Genomic DNA, 26,896 nt, shown 5'->3' on the forward strand with positions numbered 1-26,896 from the left:
CTTTCTTTCTTTCTTTTTTTAAATTTATTGGGATGACAACTGTTAGTAAAATTACATAGATTTCAGGTGTACAATTCTGTATTACAACATCTATAAATCCCATTGTGTGTTCACCACCCAGAGTCAGTTCTCCTTCCATCACCATATATTTGATCCCCCTTACCCTCATCTCCCACCCCCCACCCCTCTTACCCTCTGGTAACCACTAAACTATTGTCTGTTTCTACGAGTTTTTGTTTCTCATTTGTTTGTCTTGTTCTTTTGTTGTTTTTGGTTTATATACCACATATCAGTCAAATCATGTGGTTCTCTACTTTTTCTGTCTGACTTATTTCGCTTAGCATTATACTCTCAAGATCCATCCGTTGTCACAAATGTTCCTATATCATCTTTTCTTACCGCCAAATAGTATTCCATTGGGTATATATACCACAACTTCTTTATCCATTCATCTATCGAAGGACATTTTGGTTGTTTCCATGTCTTGGCCACCGTAAACAAAGCTGCAATGAACATTGGAGCACACATGTCTTTATGGATAAATGTTTTCAGATTTTTTTGGTAGATACCCAGGAGAGGGATTGCTGGGTCATATGGCAATTCTATTCGTAATTTTTTGAGGAACCTCCACACTGCCTTCCATAACGGCTGCACCAGTCTGCATTCCCACCAACAGTGTATGAGGGTTCCTTTTTCTCCATAGCCTTTCCAACACTTGTTACTATTTGTCTTGTTGATGATAGCCATTCTGACTGGGGTGAGGTGATATCTCATTGCGGTTTTTATTTGCATTTCTCTGATGATTAGTGATGTTGAGCAGTTTTTCATATGTCTATTTGCCATTTGTATGTCCTCTTTGGAGAAATGTCTCTCCAGGTCCTCTGCCCATTTTTCTATTGGGTTGTTTGTTTTTTTGTTGTTGAGTTGCATGAGTTCCTTGTATATTTTGGATGTTAGCCCCTTATCGGAGGCATTGTTTGCAAAAATCTTCTCCCATTCAGTTGGTTGACTCTTTATTTTGTCGATGGCTTCTTTTACTGTGCAGAAGCTTTTAAGTTTCATATAGTCCCATTCGTTTATTTTAGCTTTTACTTCCATCGCCTTTGCAGTCAAATTCATAAAATGCTCTTTGAACCCAAGGTCCATAAGTTTAGTACCTATGTTTTCTTCTATGCAGTTTATTGTGTCAGGTCTTATGCTTAAGTCTTTGGTCCATTTTGAATTAATTTTGGTACATGGTGACAGATAGCAGTCCAATTTCATTCTTTTGCACGTGGCTATCCAATTCTCCCAGCACCATTTATTGAAGAGGCTGTCTTTCCTCCATTGAATGTTTTTAGCTTCTTTGTCAAAAATTATCTGTCCATATTTATGTGGTTTTATTTCTGGGTTCTCAATTCTATTCCATTGGTCTATGTGTCTGTTTTTCTGCCAATACCATGCTGTTTTGACTATTGTAGCCCTGTAGTACAAGCTAAAGTCAGGAAGTGTGATACCTCCATTATTGTTCTTTTTTCTTAAGATTGCTTTGGCTATTCGGGGTCTTTTGTGGTTCCAAACAAATCTGATGATTTTTTGTTCTATTTCTTTAAAAAATGCCATTGGGATTTTGATGGGGATTGCATTAAATCTGGATATTGCTTTGGGTAATATGGCCATTTTAACTATGTTGATTCTTCCAATCCATGAACAAGGAATGTCTTTCCATTTCTTTGTGTCTTCTTCAATTTCTTTCAAAAATGTCTTATAGTTTTCAGCATATAGGTCTTTCACATCCTTGGTTAAGTTTATTCCTAGGTATTTTATTCTTTTTGCTGCAATTACAAAAGGAATTGTTTTTTGTATTTCTTTTTCTGAGGTTTCATTGTTAGTATATAGGAAGGCAATGGACTTTCGTACGTTGATTTGTAGCCAGCAACTTTACTGTATTCGTTGATTGTTTCTAATAGCTTTTTGGTGGAGTCTTTAGGGTTTTCTATATATATAGCATCATGTCATCTGCAAAGAGTGACAATTTAACTTCTTCATTCCCAATTTGGATGCCTTTTATTTCTTTCTCTTGCCTGATTGCTCTGGCAAGGACTTCCAACACTATGTTGAAAAGCAGAGGTGATAGGGGACAGCCCTGTCATGTCAGGAGGTCTTTCAAATAAGAAAGAAAAGTTACAAAATTATAAAGATAAAACTGTGTGATTTGACTACATAAAATAGCAAGTTTTCACTGGGTGAAACAATATTACCCAAATGTCAAAACAGACATGACAAACAGGGAATCTTTTTGCAACATATAAGAAAAGTCTTTACTAATTAAAAAGTATTTATGCAAACCAGTAAGAAAACACCAGCCACCTAAAGAGACACACACGGGCAATTTTCAGAAAGGAAATACGGAATGTCTTTAAACATTGTAAATATACTCAACTTCACTAATGATTAATGAAATACAAATAAGACACACTTTTAATCTAATAACTATCAAGTTGATCAAAATAAAAATACTTTGTAATCTTTGCGTATAAAGCAGGGATGGGCAAAAAACCTCCCTAAATATGTTGTTGGCAAGAAAATAAATTTCTGCAATCTTTACAGAGCACAGTTTGTCAATATTTATCATAATCAACCTTATAAATATGCCCACACACATCTAGGCCTTTATCCTACACATCTATTCACACTGGTACAGGATAGTCATTGTATCCTAAGTTGTAGCAGTAAAACTCTGGAAACAACCTAAATGTCCATCTAAAGAGGACGAATAAATAAATTCTGGTACATCTATACAACCGAATTCCATATCATGTGGAGTGGGAGTAGAATTAGCTATACCAAAATGAAAAGATTTTTAAGACACTGTTCATTGGGAAAATGTGCAGAATAAAGAATATCATTCAGTCCCATTTTGTGTTTAAAAACAGACAGAAATGCTTATCAACAGCATGGCTCTGGCAGAGTGGAATGACCCCTGGGGGGCGGGGTTGGGGAGGAAAGACCTGGGGACATCTGGATTCTACTGTGTAGTAGATACACTCTGGTGCTGCTTGATCTTTTTCGACCTTATTCTTGTATTATTCTTTCAAAACATAAAAACCATATGAGAAAATTAAAAAGAACTATCTCCCTCAATTCTGTGTCTGCGATGTAAATGTCGTGTGTAGAGCAACAAAGAAGTCATTCTGCCACAGCTTCCAATGTGTGACACGTAGCAAAGGGTGGAAGGAGGGCGAGACTGAGCAGAGCAGCACGCAGCCTCCTTGGAGGGGGCCGAGGGGGGCGTGAGAGTGAGAACAGCACAGGGACCTAGGCAGGCCGCTCATTCCCCTTCGGACCCCACCACCTCGGGAGTGGAGCGCCCACAAGTGGCAGTGCTGGCGTAAGGCTTCAGAGCGTCGGGTGGTGCAGAGGGATGTCTGAACGAGCTGCAGAAAAGCGCTGAGAGGCCATTGGCTGCTGCAAGGCCTGCCACGGCCCCCACAAAGTCTGCGGCTCCCTGGAGCTTGGGGACCGCGTGCCCCAGTACAGCCTGACCCCACACACACACACACACACACACACACACACAGACACACACACACACACACACACACAGCTTGGAGGCCGAGGGCCAGCCTCATGTTGGTGATGAATGGACGCCTTTCACCAGCGTGTGAGGTTTTCCCAAGGGCATCTCTATCCAGGCAACACACAAAGTTTGATGGGCTGCAAAGTTGATGTGATTGAGACACTTTTTAAACGGCTTAAAAAAAAACGAACAGTGCAGACAATACAGGAATAGATATGAGTTATTCCTGATGAGTTTATCAACTGCTGTCAACCCTTTTGACTGTGGCACCCTATCCATAAAAAAACTTTTGAGTATGTACCACAATCTATGGATATTCTCATAAAACTACATATGTGTCCCTGTACTCAATATTATGCACCTTATAAAAGACACAAAACAGAACATTTTAAAGTTGAAGGTGAACTATAAAGATGAATAGCAGTTTTGCTATTTTCAGGCTCAGCATTTGGAAACCATTAATGGGTTTTAGGTGCATATAGGGACCACCAATTTTTAGTGAAATTTTTTTAAGTTATAACAATTATTTTTTTAATAAATCCATGTTAAACCTGAAACACATTTTCTTTCCTGTCACTAAGAAGGATGGCATCCAGTTCCACGGGCTGCGTCATCCACAGGACACTAGGTTCATCTCCTAATAAATAGAATATTCACAGTTTTCTGGAAAAACAGCAACTGTTTGGTGACTACCAGTTAGTCAGATTACTCGGCTTGCTCCCGGCTTCAGAAATTGTGAAGAAATTTTTACTGCAAATCACTTGCAGGATTGGATTGATGCTAAATTGAAGGCTTTTCATAATCAAAAGCTGGAAGTTTGAATTACATAAATTTAGGAAATCACAGAAAATAGATTCCTAATCCTCTCTTTGATTGATTTGACTCTGGAAAGTATTTTTTCATGTTCTGTGACAGCTTTAGGACGTGGATTATAAATATTCCCAATAAGACCTCATTGATTTCTTTCTCTGAGTAGTAGAGGAACTCATCAAGGACTGGGAAAGAGTCAAGCTCTCAGAGGCCGGGTTATTTGTGTACCAGAGTTTGGGCTCTGTAATAAATCCTAATATTATATTCTCAACAATAAAAACTGCGATCACTCAGTCGAAGGTGATAGATTCCGGCTAGCCCAGAAATTACATCCTTAAACCACCCAATATCACAGAATCATCTTTACTGGCTTTATCAATAACATGAAGAAGTTTTTACCTCAGTGAAAATTTATGTGAATAACTTTCCCATCGGTGAACAATGTGTTTTGGTGCAAAAACTAAAACTACAGTTTCAAAGCCTATTTCTTCACTCAAAATATTGTAAACAAAAACAGTCAATAACTATGATTTCATTTTACTCACAATTTTCACTACTTCCTTCAAGAACGGATCAAAATGGGGAATCATGCTGTTGACCACTGACTTTTCTCTTTGTGTCAAGACTGCCCTGTAGGTGTCGTCTCTTTATGTTTATATCAAAACTCTTGTTGACCAAACCCATCTCTGCTGCCTTAAAAATGCAGCTTAGGTTCCAGGCTCCATCAGAGCTCACCAAGTGTGCACGAAACAAACAAAACCTCTCACATTCTGTGTCTAAATATGTGTGTAAAGAGCCATCACATGCTTCCAACCTGCTTCCTTCCCACTTTACTGGAGGTCAAGTCCAGACTCCTTCCTGTGTGTGGCTCAGGGCCGGGCTCATGCACCTGGAATGCCGCAGCCCCATTCCCTTCGGTTCTGCTCTCCTCACACTCACAGTCCTCTGGCCACACGGCCCACATTTTGGGGTGCCCGCAGTGGCACTTCCCACCGAAAGGCCTGACAGATTTTCTCCCTTCTCTCAGCCCTCTCAGGAGGGGTCTCCCCTGACCCACCAGGAAGGGCTGTTCCCTGCTGTTACATTGCGCCCAGCTCTTTTTCCTTATGGCACTAGCTATGTGTTATAATTTTTCTGTTTGTTAACTAGTTTACAGTTTGTCTCCTCCGCCAAATTATACATCCTGTGAAAGCAAGAGCCACATCCATTTTGTTCATAGCCTCGTGCTTGGGACAACACATGGTCTACAGTGAACTCGATGTATGATGAATGATTTAATGAGTGACTTGGCCACTGACCTGCTGCGGGAAGCAAGGGATGGCCTAATTCAGAGCAGTGATCCCTGCAGTGCTGTCTTCCCAGCGCTGTGCTAGTAAGTGGGCTCTCCCTACGATGCCCCGTCCCCACAAAAGCCTATGACACTGGCACTTTCGTCGTCCCCATTGTAAGGATGAGGAAACTGAGGCTTAGTGAGGTCGTACAGCCAATTCACAGCAGCATCAGAAGTTGAACCAAGTCTATCTGGTTCCAAAGTTCAAAGTCTCAAACATCCATTTATATTGTCGGTGGCCCCATAAAACTCCATTCAGAAGCGCTGTCCTCAGCTTGCCCTACATGTGTGTGTTCCCTCCCCCTACCGCCACCATAATTCCTGACCACCGAGGTCAGCATCCAGGGGCCTGAACTGCAGTTAGAATCTTTGCCAAGAAAGGTCCCTGTATTATACTATTCATTCATCCACAGGCTTATCCATCCAGCTTTATTCCAAAAATAATCGAGACTGTGGATATTCTTTTTTTCTCTATGAATAGATGGTAATATCTTAAATATCAATGGTGACTGCGTGTTAAGAGGAGGAAGAGAATAGACAGAAGATGGTCCAAAACTTCTGCCTGCAGAGAAAGGCATAAGCTGAATGATGATTAGTAAATAAAAAGGCCACATTAAAGAAAATAGGTTTAATAAAATGTTGATGAGCTCCCTTTCTTCAAAGGTTAATAGCCGGTAACACTTCCAGGCTGGTATTTCACTGGCACCTCTAAGTTGTAAACACGAAACTCACTCACAGCTCTGATGCTCTTCATCAACCAGAATTCAGAGCTCCTTAAATGAGCACTGGTTGCTGCCATTAATGGCAATAAAAACACACGTACATTAATCATGAACATAAGCTGATCAGGGAATGAATTTCTTCTAAATCATCTTGCTCACAAGAGATGATCTCCTTATGAGAGTCATAATTCCATAGAATTATTAGCTGCATTTTTTGTTTAAAGAAAGCATCAATTTCTCCTTCAGGACATGTGTGGTTTTGGTATTGAAGAACTAGATTAATCCTACATTAATCCTGAGGCTGTAATCCTCTTTTTATTTTCAAATCTGTATCACTGCAGTGTGAACAGCATTTAAAGAACCTGCCCCTCATCCACTTGCCAGTGTTTCACACGCCAAAGAGATTTTCCCAAGGATACCTACCGTCTTAAGGTCACACTTACCCAGATCCCGAAGAGTCTTCTGAACCAGTCCAAAAAGAAAAAGAGCTAGAGTTCAGAGTGGCCCCCCGCCCTGATCAGAAGTTACAGCCAGACAACCCCCAGCATGTGCAGTGGCTGGCAAGTCCCAACTACCAACGCCGGGTCTCAGCAGAAGCCTTTGCTCCTTCCAGAGCAGAAAACTCCTCTGTGGTTTATCAAGTGTATCGGCCAGCTGGCCTCTGCTCGGGGCTGGGAGTCTCAAACGTGCTGTAGGAGACCCAGAACCGGCAGAGGCCTCACCTCCGTGACTGTATCTGAGCGTCTGGGAGTTCACTGCCTGGATTCTGCTGGCAAGCTCGACCCCATCCCCACGCGGGTCCAACTGAATCAAGTCTTGTGATTACACCTGGAGTCATGCCACATGCCGTCTGTCTCTTACAGTCAGGACTTGAGGGGAGTGATTCCTTTACATCTGCACGACCTCTCGCCAAACTGACCAGTCCTACACTGTCGCTTTTATGACACTGTAATTATCATCAATAGCACACTAATTCAGAAAACATACCCTGTGTACGGTGATGTTCTACAATTTCCCAAAACCCAGAGTTCAGCAAACTTGCTGTGACTCTCGGGAAATCTCAGTCAGACATGCTCACATGGCACCTCCACAAACATCTGCAGGACAGACAAGGAAAATTAATTTTTTCATGCCATATCATGTAGACCAAATCTCAATGAAAATTCTTAAGGACAACTGGAGAAAATGTTTCAATCTGTAAAACAGATTTTAAATACATTCTCCAGGTACAAAGGACGTACACTCATGTAGACATACAAAAATCCTAGTTTCGAATCTACATCGTTTTCATTTATTCTGACTCTTTCAAAGACCAAAGTCATCCTTTTTAGAACTACTAGGGAATGGTCAACAATGAGAGCTTTCTGCCTGGTTTGAGAGCTTTCCAGGAGGCAGTCCCTTCCCCAGTGTGTCCAGGACAAATGTCAGCTGGCAGGGGCCCTCTGTGGACACCGCAGGAGGTGGGAACCCATTTGCCTTCTCTGCACCAACCCCAAACACTTAGAAATGTACACGAGGTGCTTGATCTTTTGTGAAAAGCTTTCCCTCCTACCTGCTGAGGGTACAACCCAGCCTCTTTCCAAGTTTCAGCTGAATGTATAATTAACTGCATTTGTCCTGCACCTGGGAAATCAGACTGTGAGCCACTGGGGAGTTTCTTCTTAGCCCACCCGCCCCCACTGTTGGGACTTGATGGCCATGTGCCTCAGAGAACCTGTCAACTTGGAGCCTGCTGGGCAATTAGCTCCAGCCACTCCCATCTGGGGAGAGGACCATGGAGCGGATGGGTCCTCACATGCCCACTTCAGTACAGACCTCTGCCAGATCTCGACTTGGAATCTGGAACAGGCATTTCCTGAGGCTGCCAATCCCTGGAGCAGCCACCCAGCCACCTTCTCCCGTCCCAATCCTAATTCTTCTTTGCGTTTCTTAACCTACACCTTTTGACATTTGCCCTTAATAGATAAGTCGCTTCCAGCCTTGTCCTTGCTCCTCTCCACCCAGGCTGTGCCCGCCCTCACCTTCAGTTCAAGGCGGTGGGAAAGGGGCAGTGACACACACCATCCTGATACCACCCAGAGCAGCAGAGAAGGTACAGACGTTGTCTCAGACCTGCAGGGGAATTCCTGCTCCAACGTCACCAACCCATGTGACAGCTTTGGAAGGACTGTCCGTCGGAGTCGTGGGGTGTTTCCTTCTGGCTGCTTGTTTTGTTTATATTCTAAGAAAACCTCGGGCTAATCAGAGTCATGTGAATATCAAAAGTCATTAAGAAAGGGAGTCATTCTCCTAGGGCAGGGGTGTCCAAACTTTTTTCAGCATTTTTTACCAAGAGCCATATGCGGTAAAATACAAAAACAGCAAGGTCACTCACTCGAGGTGAAGTACGTATTGCCTCACCTGGTTTATTTAAGTAAACTAAATATATTTTTGGAATTTGCTGCGGGCCAATTAACAATGGATTGCAGACCGCAGTTGGCCGGCGGGCCGCAGTTTGGACACCCCTGCCTAGGGGCTTCTCCTAATTATATTTTGCATTTTAAACCTGATGATCCTTAATCTTTGTTTAGGACAGTGGTTCTCAATCTTCTCTGTACAGCAGAATCACCTGGGGAGCGTTTGAAACTCTGCAGGCCCTGGCCACATGCCAGACCAATTAAGTCAGACTCACTGAAAGTGAGACCCGGGCATCTGTACTTTGCAGACCTGCTTGGTGATTCCTTGTGTGCAGCCAAGGTTACAACCACTAGTTTAGAAGAACCTTCCTTAACTAGGTTTTAATCCTTTTGAGTTTAGCAATTTATGTATGCTGAAATACATTTCTTCATGTAGAAATTTAAATAATGATAATAACTAATTCCCTTTATTAAGAGCTTACTCAGCCAGAGCCATTAGATATATAAGAGTTAAGCATAACTATTTCAATCAAAATGAAGTAAAATACATGCGCTAAAAAAAAAAACGAGAAGATTTGATGTTTGTAAACATCCATAAACTGGCATATTTCGATATGCATAGAAGATGCTTGGGAGGGTAAACATCAAAATTATAAGATGATCCCATCTGGGGTGTGGAATGAGATTAGAAAGGATGGTCTTTTAGTGGTTTTTAAAATATTCATCCTTAAAATTATTAGGAGGAAGACATATTTTGAAATTCAAAACTACAAGATCAAAGAGGAGAATTTCTTTGTAATTTGGGATTTTGAGCTAGGAGCTAGGAGTTAGGGTTTGCAAAGGCCCAGTGAGAAAATACGGACAACTAGAATGGTAAGGAAGTAACCCCTTAATGAGTTGGAAGAACAAGATTCTGGCAAGTTAATATACATGAGCAATAGGAAAATCAGTTTTTAAAGGTAGCCAAATCTACCAACTGGGAATAAGCAAGGGTAGTGATTTATGGTTATATAGAACTAATTGCAGTAAAGGGTCAGCATATGAAGACTGTAAAAGATTCTGACTCAGATAGGAAGGTGACAGGGAAAGAAAGGAACTGGGGCTAGATGACAGACAGGAGGCAGAGAGATGCAAAAATTAAGTATAGCTGAGGTGCTGGCTGAGCAGCCCAAAGGCCATGGCAGTCTCTGTCACACGTCCAGAAATGTGAGGAAGCTGAGGACACACAGGCTGTCACTCACAGTGAACGTTCATTGGACGGGAGAGATGGGGGAGGGTCAAGAGTCTTTGGTCGACACGCAGGAGCGCGGGGGGATGAAGGGAAGGTCTGCTCTGGAAGATGTGGCCCTGGAGAGCGGGAGCCCTGCTGGGGCACAAGGCTGGATGCTCAGAGAAAAGGCGTGAAGAAAAGCAATTCCCCTTCTTTTTTATTTTATGGTGTTTTTAATAAAATAAAAAGTGGTTAAGGTCTACAACGTGATGTTCTGGTCTCTATAGTGAAATGATCACTAGTCAAGCTAATCAGCATAGCCATCTCCTCACACAGCTGGCAGTGTGTGTGTGTAGCAGCTGAGATCTACTCTCTTAGCAAGTTTCCGGGACACAATATACTGTTATTAACTAACTCACCACGCTGTACCTTTGTGACAACATGAATGAACCTAGAGAATATTAAGCGGAATCAGCCAGACAAAAAGAACAATACTGGATGATCTCACTTAGAAGCAGAATCTGAAAAAGTCAAACTCATAGACACATCGAGTGGTGCTTACAATGGGCAGGGAGGCGGGGGGACGGGGAGATGCTGGGCAGAGGCTACAAAGCTGCTGTTATGCAGGAGGAATGAGTCCCCCTCTTCATGATGAGGGTTTGGAGGGGGCTTGAAGGAGCTGGCAGAGGTTGGGGGCGCAGAGAAGCCAGAAGCTCTGACTGTGAACATGAAACTACAATACGAAGGACCACAGGACCCCACGACCACCCTGACAGGCTCCAGCCTGACTGGCAAAAAGGAAACTCAAGAAACAAAGTATGGAGGCAACCCAGAGTGGGGGGTCTGTCTGTGTGCATGGGTCCTCACATTCCCCAGCCTTCGCAAAAGCTGGGGCAGACGTCACGGCTGCATTTCTTTCGTTATGTAGCTTAGAACTAGGGGAAGTCTAGAAAGTGGTGAGGGGCGACTGGCCCCAGCTCCCAAAAGCGTGGGAGAGCTGAGGCCCAAGACGCCAGGCAATGTGGCCAGGCACAGGGCAGTTTCTCCCAGGGAAGCTCACTGTCCACCTGCCTTAGCAACATCTGGGATGCTTGCAAGAAACACGATTCCTGGGCTTCTTACCAACCCCACTGAACCAGAATGGCAAGGGAGCAGGGTTGGGAATCTGGATATTTCACAAGTATCCAGATCCTACAAACTTTCATTTGCATGGCTGAAATGGTGGTGACTAGAATAAGCTGTATCCAGGTAAACCTGAGAGACACGCCTCCCAGCCCTTGGTACCCACGTGCCTCAGGCAAGTTACATGACACGTCCAAGTGATGGACCTAATGCTACAGAGTAGTCCTGGGGAATGATAAACAAACCCCAGTTGTTACCACAAGGGGAAGGAGACGCAGCCTGTTCACCTCAGCCTTCACACACTGTCCAGGGGCCCACACGGCACCACTTTTTCCAATCTACTTTGATAATTTAGGTTCTTCTGAGTTCTAGAATGCTCAGCAGGTTCTTACTATCTTCACGAGATGGTTTACATAAGTCATGCAAGTGTAAAGATCCAATACAGTCCTTTCTCATGAGGCAGATGCAAGATTAAATCAACAGGGGAAAAAAAAAAAAACTATTTTTTGGCCCCGTCTCAATCTAGGAAATAGATCATTGTTTCTAAATTGTCTCAGGCCAAACCCTGTCAGTGACAGCTGTACCATCTTCCACATCATATTCACAGACTGACAGGCCACTGATAATAAACCTTCATTTCAGTAAAGAACCATTTACTTTTATTGGGGGAAAAAATCTAATTTGTAAAGTATTCTTCTACATATGTAAATGAATGGCTATTGAGGAAAATTACATGTAAGGCATTGCAGAAATTTGTTAGAAATGAAGTATTTAAATATGCATAAGTGAGAACTAATTAGAAGTCGGGGGCGTGTGCACGCCGGAAGTGTGCGTTTTCCCCGTGTTGATCCAAAGTGTGAGGGTCTGGGATTCAGTGACATGGTCCTGTGACCCGCCTCACGTGCACTGTGCCCACATCACCTGCTACGTGTGAGAATGAACCAGACCTGTGGTTCAACGTTCCCCTGGTGTGTCCGGGAGGGAGTTCCTGGGTGGAGCTAGCATTGGACTCAGTGGCCTCAGTGAAGGGCATCGCCATCCCCACGGTGGGGGACGCCCTCCAGCCACTGAGGGTCTGAGCAGAGCACGAAGGCTGGGAAGCGGGAGTCGCTCTCTGGCTGCTTGTGAGCTGCGACGTGGGTCATGTCCGGCCTGAAGACTCAGACCCAACCTGGAACTTAAACCACCAGCTCTCCTTGTTCTCAGGCCTAATGATTCAGACTGGGACGGTGCCAGCTGCTGTCCATAGCCTCCTGCTGGCCTTATACTAAATAGATATGCAAGCAATAAATAGGTAATAAATGATAGCATATTACAGTAATAAATGATGTATTATAATATTATATATATGGTGTGTACATATGTACATACATATCATATACAGGGGGTGCCAAAAAAATGTATGCACATTTTAAGAAAGGAAAAAAAACTGTATTAAAATTGTAACACTCAATATATACTGATAACAAAAAGATGAATACAAGTCATGCGTATACATTTTTTCGGGCACTCCTGGTGTATATTATATATTTATCCTATTGGTTCTGTTCCTCTGGAGAACCCAGCCTCATACATTAAGCATGTGTCTTAATTTATAAAATGAGGAAATTGTATCAGCTGTTCTTCCAAATCCCTTCATTTGCATACTCAACGGGTTTTGAATACCGACTGCTCCTGTGATTCTTTGGCAAAACCACTGAGCTAGAAGTTCAATGTTAAGAGTAACTAAGTAGGAATGTGAAGGAACAAGAGACTTTGAGCATCTCTGGTGCTTAGTTTCCTGGTAAAATAACTCTGTTATTAACAAACCCACGTGTATTGTTGTCTTTGCCAGGAACACCCCTTTTGGTCTGAAAACCTACTTGCATTTGCCACCTTTCTGACCTTTTCTGAGATTAGTTAAAGTCCATGGATTTTAAGTAATGACCTGGCAAACGGAACATCGTTATAACACAGTGGTTTGACAATAACGACAAACACTGTTTTAAATTAACACCGCGATGGAGTTTTAGCAATACATATACTTCAAAAGGAGGGTGGATTACTCCTGTTGGGTTCCCTTCTCCAGTCCTTCAAAGCCGGCATGCTCCAAAAAAAAAAAATGAAAAAATCAAGGTTGCTCCCCAAATTATGCAGTTGCAAGGGACTTGTTCCCCGTCTGTGTCGTTGCAGTTGAGCTATTAAAACCCACTGATTGGAAAGACATTTCTCCCTGGACCAGGGCAGGAAAGACCCAGTTTCAGCAGAGATCTGTGCCTGCTGGAACAACCCCCACTTCCTTCTGAGCCACCATCTTGCATCTGTGGTAAGAAGGTATATATAATGCTTTCCTTCCCTATTTGGCTAAGAATCCTCCTTTGATTCCCTATTGGGTCTTCATTCATTCCGTCAGTCATGTACTGAGTGTCATGTGCCAGGCACTGCCTGAGATATATCAGTGAATAAAGCAAAGCAGGACTCCTGACCTCTATGTCCTAGTGGAGGACAGACAGGCAGACATAATAAATAAGTAAATTAAATAGCATACTACAAGTTGATAAATGCTACGGAAGAAGCTATAGGGTAAGGAGGATTGGGAGTGCAGACAGGGGCTGAGTGAGGTGGGAAAGGGATGGGAATTTACCGGGGGCAACCTACTGCCAGGTCTTCCAGTGGATCCCATTGGTAAGTGACCAGCCTGGCCCACCACCGCAGTTATGCAAGGTTATAAGTTAGCATTTTTTTTAAACTGTGAAGCATTATAAAAACAAAAGAATCCATTATAGCAGCCATCATTACCTAATTTGAATACAGGCACTAAGAATAATTGGAGAATGTCCCTGCTCTCTCTCTCTCTCTCTCTCTCCCTCCCCCCCCCTCTCTCTCTCCCTCTCTCTCTCTCTCTCACATACACACACACACACACACACACACACACACACACAGGTCCATTCATATCACCAGACTTTGTTACCCACAGTATTATTCGATGTCACGTGTGACCTTCCGGGAAGCAATTCTGTGAGTTTTTGTTTCTGACACTCAGCACGGCCTGGGAGTCTCACCTTTCCCCTGAGGCCACATCTCAGCATTTGGTTGACCCAGACCAAGAATACAGTCACTTTTAGATTACGCCCCACTCCTGTCGTGGGGGGTTCCTATGGCCCTCCAGGCCAAGTGACGTTTCCTTTTATGACCTCTTTTGTGTGAGCATCAATAGGACTCCTGCTCAACGTTGATACGCAATTGGGAATGTGTAGGATGATTTCTGGGGTTCTTGGCAACACACAGGGGAAAATGTCTGACCATTTTTCCATCCCTACCCTAACGATGACTGTGCCCCCAGCTTCGTGCTTCTCCTCGGTGGTTTAGCTGATTTCTTCATTACTGTTTGTCTTACCTGCTAGGGTGGCTGAGCCATTGTGACCTGGACACCTGATTGCTTGGCATACATTTCAGACATGTTTGCATTCAACCTCCAGATCACTCAGACCCCTGGTTCTCTCAGCTCCTTTCCTTTTGGGTGCATTTTAAACTTCAGAGACTTTGAACTTTCCTCTCCTTCTGAAGTGGCCATAACCTGTTATATGTAAGAGCATTAACGCTGACACAGATAAAAAATTAGCCCTGAGGCTGGCAAAAGTCCTGGAGTTTCGAATCCCCACTAATAAGCCTGCCCTGCAGTTAAACGGCTGCAACAGACAGTAATGGCCTATCCACATCCATTATACAGCAGGATGCCCGCTGCTTTATTGACTGGCAGAAAACAATTCCCATTTCATGAAACAATAAAAATTAAATTGAGTGTAAACTCTCCCAAGGTCACTGCCTCTAAACTTATAACAGCAGCAGTGAGGGCTGTAAACCCCATCATGTCCCACGTGATCCGGAAGAAGCCAGAGAATCGATTCCTGTGCTGGGGTGCGTGATGGCACCCCGTCCGCGCTCAGTGGGGCGCTGCCTCCCACCGAGCTTGTTGTCAGGAAATGGCAGCAAGACGCCTTCCTGACAGCACCCGCTGCCTGCCCACCATCCAGTAATGCTGCATGGGTCTGTGTTATCTTGAGAGTGACCTTGGCAACCTACACTCTTGGTGCCATAAGGAGTGATGACTCCTGTATTGACTTCATCTCACCATCGTGACCTTGCCAGCCTCTAGGACTGCCCCAGCCACTCGTTCTCCTCCAGGTCACCTGTGGACCTGCCAGGGAGAACTCAGGAAGATGCTAATAACTGACAAATCAATAAATCAATAACCACAAGCTTCTCAGTTATAAAGACCCATCCTCCCTTGGTCATATATATGTGTGTATATATATATATACACACACACACACACACATATATATATATATATATATATATATGCAAACACTGAGTGGAATCTGAGATGAAAAGGGAAACTCACAAGTTATCTGGCCCAACTCCCTTCATCCCACTGGAAATGCCCCCAAAACAATCCCAGTTAAAAGTATCAGAATTATAAAAACATGGGGAAATGCTTGGATAAAATAAGCATATTCAGTGAAACCTCTATCAAAATCAAAGCAAGCTTTGTTGTAGAAATTCATAAGCTGATCCTAAAACGTATATGTTTATAATGCAAAGGACTGAAAACAGCCAAAACAATTCTGAAGAAGAAGAACACAGTTGGAGGGCTTATGCTGCCCAATTCTACAAGGGCTGCAAGTCATAATAAACAGGGTGGGACCTGCGTAGGACAGGCACATAGATCAACGGAACAGAATTGAAAATTCCCAAATAAATCTTTACATTGATGGTCAGTTGATTTTTGACAAAGGTGTTGAGGCATTTCAACAAATGGTGCTAGGACAATTGAATAGCCACATGGAAAAAAAGTAAAAAAAAAAAGAGCTGAAACCCTTATCACACACTATACACAAAACTTAATTCAAAATGGATTATACATTGAACTGTAAGAGCCAAACTATAAAACTTCTACAAGAAAACAAAAGATAAATTTGTAATGGCCCTGGGTTGGGCAGAGAGTTCTCAAATACAATACCAAAAACACAATCCATAGAAGAATAACAAATTTTACTTCATTGAAATTGAAAACTTTTGCACTTCAAAACACAGCACTAAGAAGGAGAACTGACTCTGGGTGGTGAACACACAATGGGACTTATAGATGATGTAATACAGAACTGTACACCTGAAATCTATGTAACTTTACTAACAGTTTGTCACCTCAATAAACTTTAATTTTAAAAAAAAATGAAAAGACAAGCAGAAAACTGGGAAAGAAATACTTGCGAATCATATATCTGATACAAGAATTGTATCCAGAACAGATAAAGAACTCATAATTCAACAGTAAGAAAACAATTTGATTTTTTAAATTGGCAAAAGATCTGAGCAGACGTCCAACTACAGACGATGCATGAAAGGGTAGTGAGGACGTGAAAAGCCTCTCCCCATTAATGGTCACTAAGGAAACGCAACTGAAACCCTCGATGACAAGCGCTCTGTACTAGAATGGCTGTATGAAAACAACAGTCACCAGTGAGGGCGAGAATAGGGACAAACATGGTCCCTCATCCATTCCTGCTGGGAATGTGAAATGGTGCAGCCACGGTGGGAAGCAGTGTGGCCATTTCTCCAAAAGTTGCACATACAGTTATTGTACAACCCAGCAATTCAACTCCTAGGGTTTTACCCCATTGAAGCAAAAGCACATGTCCACACAAATCCATGTGCATCCATGTTCGCAGTAGCCATCTCCACAACAACCACAAAGAGGTGGATGGGTAACAAAACCTGGCACACCCATACACGGCAATGCTTTTCCTGCGGCTGACATGAGACACGTGCTAACATGTGCTACAATGTGGAGGGTCCACAAAAACATATGCTACGTGAATGAAATCAGGCACACAGACTATGGCTGTACAAGTCCATTCATCGGAAATGTCCCGAAAAGGCAAATTTATAGGCTGAAAGCGCGTCTGTGGTTGCCAAGGGCTGAGAGCAGTGAGGACGGGATTTAACTGCAAATGGATAGGAGGTCACGCCTGGAGGGAAGGAAATGTCCCCAAACTGGATTGTGGTGATGCTTGTGTAAGTTTATACACTTGCTAAAAATAATTGAATTGCATGTTTCCAATGGGTAGATATTATGGTCAATAAGTTATATCTCAGTGAAGCTGTTTGATAAAAAATAAAATCTAACATCTCTGTATGAGGTATGTCTCAAATATTACATTACATATGGATATGTGTTTCAAAAGTAATAAAGACAATGCTTCCCAAATACTACCAGTGGTGACCGCTTTTTTGTGGAATTATGGGTGATTTTCGTTTTCTTTGTTACACTTATTTTCATTTTTCAAGTACTCTATAAAAAGCATACCTTCCTTTTATAATCAGAAAAATAAAAGGTTATTTTTAGGTAAGCTATGACCTCTTCTGAAAGTAGTTATCAGGAAATAGGAATGTAACAACTTCCCTTAAAATATATTCTAGGACCTCAACACACGTGGGGTCAGTAGTCAGTCCTATGTGTTGGTACAAGGTCAGTTCCTAAAATTATTTTAAGAATCAATTTGCTGATGGTGCAACTTACCCCACTACACATGTCATGTCTGGCCCCTGCCAGTCTGCCCTTCCATCTCAAGCATCTACTCTTGCCATGAATCCAGCCCCGTCTGCCCTGGTCCCGGGAGTCCATCCTATCTGTCACATCCACACAGATCGTTCTGGATGTTATGACAGAAGCAAAGAGAAACTGTGCTGATCGCGCTGGCTGCCCTTCCACCGCAAGCTGGGGGCAGAAGGAGGGATATGCACTGGCAACCTGTGGTCACCAGCAGCACCCCAGCTGTTCAGAGAAGGGAATCGGGAGACTAGCTGACGTGCCTGGAGCTGACACAGGGCACGGAGGTTGTGAGGTCCAGGGATGCCCACCACCGCTGACCTCTGCCAGCTGACCTCAGCGCTGTCTCACTGCCACGTTCATCTCAGCCTCTCCCCCTCCGGCTGAAATGCCCTGTGCTTCAGCTGTGACTTTCTCCCATGGCTTTAGGGAAGCCAAACTGAGTCCAAACTTTCTCTCACCTGGGTGAAAGGGCTCAGGACATGCCACCCCAAAATACGCCACTGTTGTATACTGATTATTTTGAGCTGAAGGTACATGAAAAACAGCCCATGCAGGGCGAGGCTTTCTCCGAACTCCCCATCTGTGCCCCAAGACCGTTTCCCCAAAAGGATCCCAGGTGTCATCAATCCCTTCCCTGGGAGAATGGGCCCATTTAACTTCCCTAACAAGTATTTACTGCCCCTAAGCCAACTCCATTCCCCTACCCATCTCTAGTAGATGATACATAAGTTCTCATGTCTCAAAGCTTTTTCGGTATTCAAGCTTTTTCCCTGTGGTTTCCCCATGCATGTAATATTAAAAATTAATAAATGTGTACACCTTTTCTCCTGTGAATCTGCCTGTGGTCAGATTATCTGAAAGACCCCGCTACCTACCAAACCTAGGAGGGCAGAGGGAAGGCGGCCTCCCCCATGAGTCACAGACAAGCAGGGCCGCCCTTGTTCTGACTCCGCCCCTACACCCCACCGCCCACCCACAGTGCAGCACACGGAGCATCTTTCCGGTCTTCACTCTTCACTGTCCCCGTCCTGCCACGGGGCCAAGCCAACCAAAGGCGCGCTGGCTGCTACCAACTCTAACTTCATTAGGAGAACGAATTATCGCCGGAGCGGGACGTCAGAGACCCAGCCTGGATGTGAAGCCAAGTCATGATTTGAACTCTTGGGAGAACATTGCTCCTTTGGCTGTTTTCCTTTTCGTTTAGGGTGTGATTGGAAGGTACACGTGGCCTTGCCTGGCGTGAGGCGTGGCCAGATCCAGAGCTGCAGATGACCCCACAGCCCTCAGCCCAGGCAGCCTTTGTTTTTCCTCTGTCTTGGCAAGCTCCTAGCAAGGAGTGTTAACACCAGTCCCCAAATCAAGTGCTAACATAAACAGACTGGGGGCTGTTTTCAAAGGAAAAGAGTAATTTCCACAAAAACTGAATACACACCAATTGCTCATTCCTAGGAAAGGGGAGTTCCAGAAAACAAAGTGCAATTTTTATGGCAGCCTTGTAGGTGAAATAAAACTTGACCAGCCTGCAACTTTTTTTTTGTTTTTTAACCGTTTCACTTTCTTCACAGACTCAGAGTACTGTAAAACCATCCCAGGGAAGATCTGTGCGTTGCTACCAATGCACAGTGACTTACTGAGCAGAGAGAGAGGGACAGAACAAAGCACATGGTTTATCATTATCCCACCAGGCCCATGGTCCGAACATAAGCAGCAACATACATTGCCGGTAGCAATGGGCATTCCAACACTGCGGATATTTAGTAAAATAATAATAATAATAAGAGAGTTTAGGGTTAAAAGTGGGACGGCATCACTATGTTATGGAGAGATTGCTGAACCAGGATCCACCAGAACCTGGAGGCAAACCCTGCATTTCCACTGCCTGCTCACGTGCCCTGGATCAAGTCATTTAGTGTTGAATCTACATCTCCTTATCTGTGCAATGGTATAAACTCCCTCACTCCAAAACACACGGGGTCGTCATTAGGATTGGGTGATGTGATGTAATGTAATATAAACATGTGGGTTACTAAAAAGTGCCAAACAGACGTGCTCACATGTTATTTTGAATATATTTCATGTACGAGTTTTGCAAAAGGATGAAATGAAGGCGACTCTTGCAACCCTGATTTGCTGCATTTCTTCGAGGCCTTGCCTAGTGTTAACAGACCTGATGGTTTATTAATGCTGATGAAGATTTAATGTGAAATTTTCATACGAAAACATTAAACTTGTGTAAATGATGGCACTTTCAAAGAAAGAAACTGGCAGTGTTTGCATGTGGATGAATGATAGACAGTCTGAGCTCTGTGCATTCATTAAAATAAAATTTTCCAAGACAACAAGCTGAGAATTCTTTATTCAGTACCATTTGGTGACTGAAAATTCATTAGGATAAAGTTCAAGTGTTAAAATGTTCAGGATCTCATAATTTGTTAACTAGTCATAATAGACTAAAAACAAGCTGTCCTAACCATCCCATTGTATTAAATATTTCACACTACCATAGCAAGAATTCACGATTTTAACTTAAGAGTGGACTGAAAAACATTGCAATTAATCTGTCTCAATCTGTCACATTTTCAACTTTTCTGAGAACAAAAAGTAATTATCTCTAGCTTTTTCCTTAGTGAGAAAGTTTGACACGCTAAACATGACTTATCACTTAAACCAATAGTTCATGGCCCGTGTAAGTTCAAAATTACGAATCACAGCATTTCTTTCTCATATTCTCAATTCTTTTACATTGTTTTCCCCGTTTTCATATGTAGCCACTACGCACAGCCGGCATTCTCATGTTTTCTAGTTGTCCAAATCTCATAAACTCATTAACCAAACCTTCTTAAAATGCTGTTGGGCATCCCAATAGCAGCATTTTAAAGAAGGGACACAATAGAGGGGAGAGTATTGGTGGGGGACGGTAAAAAGAGGAAGAGAAAAGAAATACAAATTGGTAGTTATACAACAGTCACAGGCATGTAAAGTACAGCACAGAGAATATAGTCAATAATGTTGCAACAACTATGTATAGTGCCAGGTGGGGGCTAGACTTACTGGGGATTCACTGCATAAATTATATAAATGTCTAACCCCTATGCAGTACAGCTGAAACTAATATAAAACAATACTGCACGTCAACCGTAACTGAAAAAAATAAATATAAAACAATCTGGATTGCAGGGCATTATGCCGTCCATAATTGGATCGCCAAGAGTTGCTTTTTGAAGAAAAATGTGAGGAGGAAGAGAAAAGCATAGTATACGACATATGATCTCAGGGTTAAGATTCGGGGATTTGAACTAAGCCAGATTTTAAGTGGCACCATCACATTTCAGGTATATGACATTGGTCAAGTTATTTGGTCCCTGTAAGGCTATTTCTTTAAGTATAAAATGAGACTAATTTACAGCACTCATCACACTGTGAATATCAGGAAAGATAACGTGTGCATATGTTAGCACAGTGCCTGGCACAAAAGGAGCTAATAAATTTGAATTAATATTATTAATAAAAAATAAAAATAACAGAATGGGCAAGGTGAGCGTCCCAATCAGCCTGAGGGATGCTGTCAGGGCTGTTTCCATCACGAGCAGGAGAGAACTGTGTATTCATCAGGCTTCTCTAGAGAAATAGATCCAACAGATCTATACAGAGATGTGTGTCCCCGAAAATAAGACCTACCCCAAAAATAAGGCCCAGTTAAGATCGTCAGCCAGACAGACGCCTTTAGTACCTTATGACGATGTTCCAGAAGAAGATGGCATGACTGTATTTGAATAAGTGTAGATTGTTGTACATGAAAAAATAAGACATCCCTGAAAATACACCCTAATGTGTCTTTTGGAGCAAAAATTAATATAAGACCTGGTCTTATTTTGGTGGAGACACGGTACATATAAGAGGCGAGTGGTTATAGGAATAAGCTCACGAGGTTAGAGACTGAGAAGTCCCACTACTGGCAGTCTGCAAGCTGCAAACTCAAGCAAGCTGGTGGTGTAAATCCCAGTCTGAGCCCAAAGGCCTGAGAACCAGGAGCACTGAGGTCCAAGGGCAGGGAAAGATGGACGTCCCACCAAGCAGAGAGTGAATTCACCCTTCCTTGGCCCTTGTGTTCTATCCAGGCCCCCACGTGACTGGATGGTGCCTACCTGCATTACTCAGTCCTTCTCTTCTGCAGGCACCCTCTCACACACACCCAGGAATAACGTTTTACCAGCTATCCACCTGGGCATCCCTTAGGCCTGTCATGGGGATGCAGAAGAGTAACCATGCCAGTCAGGTACCAGGTTACAATGCTCAGCTGGCAAGGACTCCATGAAGCAACATGTCTGAAGTCAGTCCAAGTGGCCACTAACTAACCTGGTGATGCTGTGAACACCCCCCAGGTCTTAGTGGATCTGAGTTTACGCATCTATAAAGCATCTAATACGAGGAGGAATCATTGACTCCTGGATCCAAGTACGTGATTTATTATTTTACAAAGAACTAAAGCAAGACTACAGGAAAATTTCAGTGAAGGTTTGTGAGTCCTTCCATATTGATGAAATCCACTCTCAGTCTATTAAATTTGTGTCAAATCCTTTCCCAATTTGTGTGTGTGTGGGTGGGTTTTTTTTAAAACTCATTTGGTATATTACTCATATTTTTATTTTATTTCCAATTCAAAGTATCCTTGAGTTTATTAACAGCAGGTGAATTCAGGGAGAAGAACTGGCTAAATTGCTTAACATTCTTCCATGGAGAACAGCTGTCACTGACACTTTATCCTGAAGCCTTCTGAGCCCCTTGGAACAGGATGGATGGCATTCATTTCTCACCTTGTCATAAACAGTGTGTGATGATGAAGGGTTCAGGGAAACAATGGGGGGGGGATATAATTTCCCATTCCAAAATGAAACAGCGCAAACCCTGTAAGAAAATGTCTGAGCCATCAGAATACCCAGCTGGCAACGTTTAAGAAAGAAAAGGCATAAGTTTGATCACTTCACAAAAGGCTAGATTCTCTTCCTTTCGCTTTGTTGCATGGCCTGAAACATCCTCCAACAGCATAACCAAGTCTCTCATAGAGGGCTGCTTCTCTTGTCCTCAGGGAATAAAAAAGTTCCCGGACTTTAAATTTGCATTTTTACATAGATAAATAAAAAGAATCAAGAGTTCTGGCAAATACCCTTGTCCTGTCGTTGGCTCACACACCCCCCAGAAACGGGAAGGCAGAAAGTCCCGGCACTGTCCTTCCCACACCCCCGCGGCCGCACACACCTGCACAGGTACACTCTTACCTTAAGAAGGAACAGGCATTTTCCAAAACGAGAGAACAGCAAGAGCTCCGCTGACCACGTCCTGGGCTTGGGATCAACTTCACAAAAAGAAGTCTTTGCCGAAGAAGTCACACGAATTTAAAATTCCTCGCATGCTTTTAAAAATCGCGTGTTGCACGGACATGCGCAGTGAGAAGCTCTCCAGCCGGCCCCGAGCAGCAGCCGGTGTGAGCCGGGCCTGGTTCCTCCCACCGTCCCACCGACGCTCAGGAAGCCACCGTGCAGAAGCCGGTGACAGTGTGCGCGGACAGGGACCGCGGGAGCCTCATCTCACTGTCCAGCAACAGCGGAGCTGAAGTCTGTGGCCTCGGCGGGCGCCAGTTCACGTGCAGCGTGGACTCCTGCCAGGAGACCCCTCACGCCCGGCTGCTCCTCGGCCAGAGCTTGTCCACGCCAGTGACTGGAGCTTTCCCCCCAACAGCGACAGGCTTGTCCCTGGAGGGGGCTTCGCAGAAGCCCAGGAGCACCTGCGGAGGCGCCACGTGCAGCCCCAGGAGATCCACGCGTGGCCGCCTTAGGCAACACCCCACCCCACGTGTGCGCGGTCTTTCCTACCCCGGGCCTGGGGAAGCGCTGCGCAGGCTGCATGCTGCTGGCGGCCACACCTGGGCGGCAAGGGCACCGCGGGCCTCGCAAGCCGCGTGCGCGCCGGACGCCAGGCCTCAGGGCCACGCTCGCTCTCCAACAGCGTCTTGCCTGCCACTGCCAATTATACACCGTGGCCCCTGTGCGACCTGTGCTGGCCGGAGCCACGCCTCCCGTTCCACCTGGCTGCCCCGTAACTGACTGGGACCCTGGCCGGAAGGGAGCGACTGGGCTCCCCGGTGAGGTGGGGTCCCCAGGAGTGAGTGGAGGACGGACGTGACCAGAGACAGGCAGCCGGTGCCAGGGCCCCACCTGCTGCAGCGTTTTAGGCTTCCGCTGAGCGACCAGACAGCCCAGAGTGAGGCCCTGGGGGCTGCAGGCCCGGCGAGGGCTCTGGCGGATGGACCCTTCGGTTAGGGCAACACACTTTGGACCAGCGGGATTGGGGAGCGCAGGGGCTGTTTGTCCTGAGCATCAATTCCCTTCAGGAGACAAAGCATGCTTGGGCGGGGGAGCACCAATGGCCAGAATCTTGGGTTGATTTCTGTGGCCTAGAAAGTTCTGGGTTTCTTTTTGGCGAGGGCCACCTGCAGTGATCCTGGCGGGCGCCGAGGGCCAGCAGCCCACACAGTGGCTAAAAGGTGGTATGTTGTGGGAACTACTCACTTTGCGTCAGGCTGGGTGTGGGGGCAGAGCCACAGAAAGAAGTTTCCAGGCTCTCGGCCTCACATAGAAAGGTGCTGGCTCAGGTAGTAAATGGCCATCAACTGTGATTGCATGGCCATCAGCTGTGGCTAGTTGGCTGTCAGCTGTAACCAGTGAGCCATTGGCCACTAATATAACTGCTGTGGCTACGCTAGCAGAAAAGAGAAAGAATGGGGGCTAGCAAGAAGATGGTGGCTGAGCTAGCAAGAGCGGATTGCAGAGAGGCGGATGCCGCCAGCGAGAGTATGGTGGTGTGACTCCCCCATCTGTGGCTCCATGGGTGTTCCTTTTTGGCCTCACCATGTCCTGCGTTCTCTTGTGGGGAGCGGGAGCAGAGACCCAGCAGAGTCCCCTACACAACACTGGGTCACCAGCAGGACCTGCTGGTCTAACCTGCCTAACCTCTGGGAGGAGGGAAACTGAGGCAGGAGGCAGATACGAGGGTCTGGAGAGGGTTGGGTGTAGCCCAGTCCCCTAACAGCCTACCCTAAGTGGAGATATGCACAGGTGGGAGCCCCACAGCCTGGGGTGGGACACAGCCTATGACCCTTTGCCCCCTGTTGTGAGGAGCCCTCCTGCCTGGGGGCTTGGTCTTCAGAGGGTGCTGGGCCCAAAGCAGCCACAGCCAAGTCCAGTGCTCAGGCCCCAGAGGTCTGCTTGCAGGGCCCTCACTGGGGGGTAGGAGCCATACATCCCTCCTTTCCCACCCCTCCAGATGTGTTAGGTATTTTGCACTCTGATCACCTGCCAATAAGGATTGTCTACACTGGGGGGAGGAGGGGGAGAAATGCTTGGATTTTTTTTTTTTTAATTGTCATCCTGTGGTACATCCTTAAACTAGATTAGTAGTAAATAAAAAATAATTTCTTAAAATAATATAACAAAAAGATAGCTGTGCTACCAGCTCCTATCTTGGCTCACAGGCACAAGCACCCTTTAAACACAGGATCAAACCAGAGAGCAAATTCGGTGAAAGGCCTAGAAGAAAACCCTGTGAGCGAGGACTCAAGAGAACAAGTCCTTGGCGTCTCCATGAGAAGTCTGACTTTTCAAGAATAGAAGACATCATTGGAAAACTGTTCGGTGATTTCCGTGTAAGACAGGATTTCCCAGAATCTCAGCAGGAGGAATTTCTACTGGACCTACAGAGCATGTACCAGGGTGTGGGTGCTGATGCAAAGAATGCTTAGGCAAAGAGCCCCCCGGAAATCGCCCAGCACTGCAGACCGCCCCCTGTGGACTGATGACAGAATGTGCTGATGGTGTCATCATTCAGGGAACTGCACAAAGCATTCCTCTTTTGTAGTGAAAAGCCAAAATAGCAGCCTAGAGAATGAAAATCTATTTTTGCCTCCTTACATAGGTTTCCTTTACCAAGAGTATCCCTTTGTTACAGGACAGTTGCACCCAGTTAAGGAGCCACCATACTCTGTGTGCATTATGCCAAGTGTTCATACAAATGAAAAAAAAAAGTTTTTAACTATCATCAGGTCAGGTCAAAATTTAGGGACCATCTAGAACAGAATACCACCCTACATTTGAGATTAAGGAATGGGATAAATATGTTTGTCTTCCTGTCTTGTTTGATATTCCTCACAGCGCAGCAAAAACATCAGCGAGGCTTCGAGGCTTCCGTGGTGACTGATTGGACAGGTAAGCTTACAAGTGCAGCCCCAATTCAGAAAAAAACCAGGCTCCGCAAAACCAGGCTCTTCTTCTTTACCTTCTTTTTTTTTTTTTTTTTTTTGACATTCTGCTCCTGAAATGAGCTCTTTCATGAGAATATTGCAGTGAGTCATACCAAAGCTAGTTAAAGGTGAGGCACATACCTGAAATTGAAATGGAGTTGATTCTGCCTTTCTGTGCTGATGGAGCCTGGGAATTGGACATTAGAATTAGAACCACGGCGACCGTTCACAATGAGAAGGAAAAAAGCTCTATTCAATGTACTGGATTTATTTCTATATTTAAAGCACTTTTCTTTTTAATGAAGTAAGTTACTCTTCATCTTAAGTTAGCAATACCATGCAGCCCATCTTTCATGTTACTCTGTGCATTTATTCAAGAATTCTAGTCCTTAATCAACAAAAGCCAGTCTGTGTCTCACTTTCTTATCACTTCTCCCTCCACTCCCAACTTACCATGCTCTCCCTCCCCTTCCCACACTCAGTGTTGGCGGAAGTCACTAGTGGACGCACCTTCCCACCCACTGCTGTTCTTCTGCCACCCGATTCTTAGCCTTACTGCTCTCCAGGTGCCTCCATGGAGTGCCATGTCTTCAGTGTCATCGTAGCACATATCGTTTCAGGTGATTGTTCTAAAGTGGGGTGAGGGAGGACACGTGGGCTTCCTGGTGCCAGCTATGTACCAAAAGCAAGAACAAGATTATATCTCTTTCTTCATAGCATTTCACTGATGTTATATAGCTCATCCTTTCAATTTTTTTCAATTTATTTAATTTATTAACAAATATTTATTGACTGTGCTATACGTTCGGCCATATTCATGTACTCAAATAAGATTCAATATTGCTCAAAATGGGGG

The sequence above is a fragment of the Rhinolophus sinicus genome, linkage group LG09 (genome assembly GCF_036562045.2).
Source record: "Rhinolophus sinicus isolate RSC01 linkage group LG09, ASM3656204v1, whole genome shotgun sequence".
NCBI lineage: Eukaryota > Metazoa > Chordata > Mammalia > Chiroptera > Rhinolophidae > Rhinolophus > Rhinolophus sinicus.